We start from the raw sequence: 6,955 nt of genomic DNA on the forward strand, positions 1-6,955 counted from the left end.
TTTTTGGTGTCCCCTGCCAGAAGGACATCTGGGTCTTCGGTCCACTAGTACTTTTTTTGAGATGGAGTTTTACTGTGTAGCCCAGGCTGGTCTCGATCACAGCGATCCTCCTGCCTCAACCTCCCAAGTGCTGGGATCACAGGCGTGCGCCACGACAGTGCACCTTCATGAGGACTTTGGTCCCTTCCACAGCCCTGCTGTGCTGGGGCAGTCGAATAGGTTGCCCAGAGACCCAAGAAAATACCCAGGGATCACCGTGGGAGATAGGGTTTATTTAGAGATCAACAAGAAAGGACAGGGTTGAGACTTAATTAGCAGAGAAGGACAGAGTCCAGCAGAGGCAGGCCGGATAGGACAGTCATCAGAAAGTCTAGCGGCAGCAGTCTGGACCAATGAATCACCGGGGTCCGGTGGAGGGGAGGACAGACAGGAAGTGGCCAGAGAGAGCATGAAGTCTCCAGTGGTGGTCGGCTGGGTGACAGCTACTGCAGGGAGGAGGTTTTACTGATTAATAGTGACATTAGCGTGCTTATCCCCATTGTGTGGCCAGTATTCCAAGGAACAGCTGACTTGGCACAAGGGCAGGAAGGGAGTTTCTGCAGATAATACCAGTTTGCCCAGAGTCCTTCAGATAGTTCTTATCCGGACATTCCAGTCCCTGTCCGTTTACAATGTTCCCTTGTCTTGGCAAGAGTCTTAGAAACACAGAAAGGTCATTTCAGGGACATGCTGCTAATTGCCTCATTTTTTCTCAGGAATCGTACACTCCACCCCCTATGTGTCTGACCCCTTAGGCTCTTACCACACCTGTCCCCCAGTGTCCCTCAGGTAGCACAGGAACGGTGTGCGTTGCAACGAAGTCCCACAACAACAGCACAGAGAGCAACAGGTTGTAAGGAGCCCTGTCACCAAAACAAGCAAATTGAAAATAATAATAATAACAATAATAACATTTCCCCAGGAGGCCGGAAGAAATCGTAACTAATTGGAAAGAGGACAAACTCCTGAAATCGATCTGTAGCCCTACTACAGAGTTACACTTTATGTAAAACTCAAGACACACCATGAAAATGATCAAGGGTGCATCTAGTCCCCATTCTGTTCTTGTCTTTTTTTTTTTCCTGTGATGCCCTCAGCCACCCCAGACAATCAAACGTCAGCAAAGGCTCTGCTGCATTTACTTGTTCCCATTCAAAGTGAAAGACGTGCATGCGGCGTCATCTAAAGAAAGCGGCTTTAAGCCCACCTGTGTCTGCAAGGCTGCTTCCCTCAGTTTATATCCAATGGCAGCTCTGTTAGATTAGGCTCAAACTGGCTCAAACTGGGAGAAAAGATGTGGGCAGAGGCTTTTGCAGTATTTATCATAGGGCACTTGTGCATAAGAACTCTTCCCTCACAATCTCGTGGATTTAATTTTTCCTAGGAAGCAACACAAGCGGTGCCATCTTGATTTTGACAACTCCTGTTTTCCTAATATCCCTGTTGCTGTTTGTTTGTTTTGAGACAGAGTCTCCCTATGTCACCCAGGCTGGCCTCATGCTCTTGGTGATCCTCCTCCTGCCTCAGCCTCCTAAGTGTTGGGATTACAGGCATACGCCACCACACCCAGCTCTCCCACCCCTGGTTTTTTGTGAGATCCTCTCCGAAGGCATCGTTGATCACAGTAATTACATTTGTATATGGACTTCACTACCAGAACGCTGTTCTAGCTGTTGGTCTTACCTGGTCCCAGACTGGAGGGGAAGTGATTGACAATTGAAAGTCGGCTTCATAATCCTTCCAGTATTTACTTACTGGTTGTTTGGTTTATATGTAGTATGGGATTAGACCCAAGGCCTTCACACTAAGCTACAACCCCAACCATTTTTTACGCTGAGACAAAGTCTTGCTAAATTGCTCAGGCTGGCCTGAAATTTGTGATCCTCCTGCCTCAGCCTCTCAGAGTGCTGGGATTACGGGTACATGCCAGCCCACCCAGCTAAGCATCACAGCTGTTTTAGCCACAATCAAGCAACAAAGAGTTTTAGAACACTCTTTGGCCAAGCCTCCTTGAGTCTACCATTAAAATTGTATCTGCGCTTGTAAGTGATGGCTAACAGAGTGCCAGACCAGAACTTTGTGTTAGGAGCTGACTTCTGTAGGGTTCTGAGAGGCAAGAATCACAGAGTTTTAAAAGGAAAATATAAAACAAACAAACCAACTAGATCCAAACAAATTGTATAACAGTTTTGAACCGGATATATAATTTTGAATTACACCATTTTTCACCAAAGATAATCAAAAGTAAAGTCAATTTGTCTAAGGGATGTGTTGGTCTTTTTCGTGAATCTGATTGCAAATGTTTCAGAGATTCAAGCCTTGAATCAGAACTGTAGCTCAAAAACTGTGGCTGACACAAGACAGAACAGCCATGACTGGAATTCTGATGAATGGTTAGCAAGTGATAAGACGAATAGGTTACTTTATTTTGTACAGCGTTTTAAGATTAAAAAAATATCATGGGGGTGGACGATTTAGCTCAGTGGTGCTGCCATCTGCCCCGCAAGCACAAGGTCCAGAGTTTGATCCCTGGTACCAAAAAAAAAAACAACAAAAAAAAAACCATACATACACACACATATACATACATATATATATAAAATCATGGCTGACAACATCATATCAGGACCACCAGGACTCCCTGTGTTTCCGAGGCCAGTGGTAGCTAATGCTTTTACTGATCAGAATGGCACCACTCTCACCGGCCTTATACAAATTAGCAGTACCAACAAAAATGATCAAAGAGCTTTAAACTTTTAACAATCTTAAGAAACCATGTGAATGGCCACAAATCCTTATGGCTTGATGTGTATAAGCAAAGAGATACCACCCAGGTTTTACATGACAATATTGTACACATGAAGAACCTCCCCCAAGAAACCAAAAGCTAAGAAGATCAGCAGAAACATAAAATACTATCGTGACAGTATCTTTGTTTCCTAGGCCACTTTATGTGTGCTTTACTTAAAACTGATCAATGTTAAACACAGAGAATCAGAGTTTGGTTTTATATAAATGCATCAAATTCTGACTTTAGAAAACTCTAAATGACCTTTTCATCATAACCAACTTAATCATACACACAAATTTTCTTTTATAACTTTAATACTCCACAAAACTTTCTTGACTTTGTCTTTAGTGTGTGTGTGTGTGTGTGTGTGTGTGTGTGGTATTGGGGTTTGAAGTCAGGGTCTTTGCATCTAGCTACATCTCCAGCACTTTTCTTATCTTTTATTTTGAGACAGGGTCTCTCTGAATCACTGTTTCCCAGGCTGGGCTGGAAGTTGTGATCCTCTTGCCTCAGCCTCCCAGAGTACTAGGATTATTGGGGTTTGCTCCCATGTCGGATTACTCTTATATTTTCTTTTTCAGTACTGGGAATCGAACTCAGGACCTTGCATTTTCAAGCCACTGAGCTACATCCCCTGCTCTATCCTTATGTTTTCTTTTCTTTTTCTTTTTGGAACCATCTGATCCTTTTACTTTAGGATGAAAGCTTTATTTTATCATACATAATAATTTTTTCTTGTTTTTGTATTTCTCTCTCTCTCTCTCCTACTTACTGATTTCTTTCTGTTGTATTCTTGCCCCCACTCAAATTTCAAAAAGGCCTTTGCTATATTATTTTTCCTTTGGTCTCATAGAAATTCCATTTCAGCTAGAATGAGCAATGGTTTAAACCTTTATATGACCTCAAAATTATCTTAGTAGAAGCAGAGAGCAGCAAGAGAACAAGTTAACACTGTAATTATAGTTAAAGAACTGTCCCAAAGCTATAGACAAGAAATGTTTTAGCCAACTGACTAAATGAAAACATCAACTTAGACCATACAATCCCAAGCATATTTAGCAATCAGCCAAGATGGTCCCAAATGGGCTCTGGTTAACTCTCAGGAGCTGCTGGGAAATTGGTTCCCACCCCCTTTGGCATCTGGAGACAGTGCTTGGTCTCTCCCAGCCCTGCTGCCCACTAAGACCCAATGCAGGCTGCACAGAGCCAGCTTTCTCATCTGATATCCAGCTTTGCAGCCTGACCTCTCCATATCAGCCTGACCTGCATCCAGCTGCCGGGACACCCCTCATCCCCACATGCTGGGTGGTGTCACCTGAGCAGGTTTACCTGAGTTCTATTTCCTGTGTCATCGTGTGGCACAGGCTTGAGCTTGGAGGGGCTGCCCCACGGCCACCATGGTCCCACACATCCTTTATTTCCCTTTAAATCACATCGTTCATTAACAAACAACATCCCCCCCATTTTGGGACCCTCTCAGGGCTTCTCCATACCTACGTGGTTCCCAAGCTTCTACAAAAGCCATCATCCTGCACCCATGGAGGTGTTCTGGGACTGTCCCATCCTGACTTTCCCCTCCTTTTAAAAATGTATGTATGTATGTATGTATTTATTGGAGACAAGGTCTTCCTAAGTAGCCAAGACTGACCTTGAACTTAATCCCCCCTCTTTTTTGATACAGAGTCTCCCCCTGTGGTTCCGGTTGGCTTTGGACTCACTGTGTAGCTCAGGCTGGCCTCAAGCATGGGGCAATCCTCCTGCCTCAGCCTTCCCATGGCTAGGATCACAGATGTGCTCTCCCTATGCCTGCCTTTCGCTTCTGTTAATCTGTACAATCTCCGTGATCGCAGGCATTTCTTTGGCTTCCTAGCTGGGTTGGCAGCTGTCTTGCCCACAGCCCAGGTGTGCTGAGGCAGTAGAGCAGGTTCCCAGGAGACCCAAGAAAATGCCTGTGGAGGCTGTGAGGTAAGGGTGGCTGAGATACAAGCAGGAGAGGATGGGTTGAGATTTATTAGCAGAGGAAGACTCCAGTAGCAGTAGCCTGGATTAGTTAATGCCAGGGTCTGGGGGCAGCAGGCTGGCAAGAACATCATCAGATAGAGCTCGAAGTGGCCAGTGGCCCTGGGGTGGGGGACATCCCTCCAGAGGGGCTTTTTAAAGTTAATTTTTTGGGTGCATTTAATGTACACAATATAATGACATCCATTGTTGGAAATTTGTATCTTTAAGTAATCAGTCTTGGTTCTCATTTTTTCCCCAACCCCCTGCCTTCCCTTCAACCCCTCCCTCCCTCCCTCCCTATCTACAAAGACGTTGTTTCCATTATTTTTCGTTTTCTCACATTAATTCCATTCCCTTCTTTCCTTTTCTCCTCCCCTCCCACTTCCCCTTCCCCTTTGTCCCTTTCCTTCCTATTTCACATTATCTGTTATACCTTTTAGTCCTTATTTTCACTTTCAGTTTCTCACAAAAGAGAAACTATTTGGTATTTACACTAGTGTGTCCTATTTATATCACTTCAGAGCATGGCCTCAATGTGCATCCATTTAGCTATAATGTCTCTAATTTCTCATTTTTTATGGCTGAGTAGTATTCCACTTTATTAACCACATTTTCTTTATCCAGTCAGGAAAGAGCTTTATAGACAATGCCACACGTCAGGGACAGGGACATTGCCAGTGAGCTGCATTCTGCTGCAAGGTGGCTGCATTGGCATGAGGGCAGAAGGCCGTTTCTACGATAGCCCTGGTTGGCGAGTCCCAATGTCCCTCAGGTCCTACTAAGCCAGACACTCTGGTCCCCATGGGTTTGTGATGTCCCCTGACTTGGCTGGGTTACTAAGGGGCACGGTGACTGTGTCTGGCTTCCTAGGGGCCTCCACTCGGTTCTCTGAGTTCCTTCTCTGCTTAGTGCCTGTCCTGGCTCAACTGTTCCCTCCTCCTATCCCCTGCAGCCCCTCACTGTCCTTCTCCCTCCCAGCCACCCCTCCTCAGGTCACACACAGGAGTGGGGACCTCCCAGAGCCTCCAACTCCCCACGGCCCCCTGTGACCACTGTGACAGCAGCACGGTCTCCTCACAGACACTTGCACTCCTTGATGGTGGATTCGAAGGGCGCAGCCAGAGGGCCCTGAGTCGCTGCACCCCCACAGCTTGGCACCCAGGACTCTCCAGCAACTCTGTCCCGATGCCCTCCTCTTCCCCGAGGCTGTCTCTGAGCCTCAGTTTACTCACCTGTGGGGCAGACAGCAGCACAGCTCATAGGTGGGAACTGACTGCGGAATGGGGGTGCAGTGGGTGGGCGATGAAGACTGCTGCTGTTCCCCGAGTGTTTGCACTGTGTGCTTCCTAACCAGGTAGCTGCGTTTCACAGGGAGGTAAACTGAGTCACCACATGGTCGATGGCTTATCTGCCTAAGATCCCACACCGGCAGTGGGGGAGCTGGGGTTGGAACCTGGGGATCGCAGCTCCAGACTCCCCCTGCCAACTAGCACCCAGCTGGAACGGAGTTCAGGTGGGGGCAGGTGATGTTCCAGTCCCCAGAACTCGGGGAGGGGGTGGGGGTTCTGGTTTACTGGTAAAGTCAGGTGATCCACGACCCACCCTGGGGCTCCCTGTGCTGCTTTCATAATTTTTTTCAAAATTACCATAACAAAGAGTTTGTAAAAATTTACAAAATAACTCTCTACTTCCAATTCCTAAAGATCCACTCCTAGTTTTTTATAGTTTACTTGTCACATTTAAGCCTAGAATGCCACCAACATTTTTAAGTGTTATTTATTTGTTCGCACGTTTGCTGTGGTAATAGGGCTTGAACAACCCAAAGCCTTCACACTGAGCTACATCCCCAGCCTATTTGCTAGTTAGTAGAGTTACTTCAGGGTCTGTCAGAGTCACTAAGTTGCCCCAGCTAGAATCAAACTTGCAATCCTCCTGCCTCAGCCTCCCAGAGTGCTGAGATCACAGGCATGGCTGCCACAACAAACTCAGAATTTAATCTTGTACTACATGTGCCAGTCAAATCTGATCCTTCTTCCCAATGGATAGAAAACTGTCTTAAATCCTATTTCTTTCTTTTTCTTTCTTTCTTTTTTTTTTTTTTTTTTTTTTTTTTTTTTTTGTTCA

The sequence above is a fragment of the Fukomys damarensis genome, unplaced genomic scaffold (assembly GCF_012274545.1).
Source record: "Fukomys damarensis isolate Sample0158 unplaced genomic scaffold, DMR_v1.0_HiC HiC_scaffold_20, whole genome shotgun sequence".
Lineage (NCBI taxonomy): Eukaryota > Metazoa > Chordata > Mammalia > Rodentia > Bathyergidae > Fukomys > Fukomys damarensis.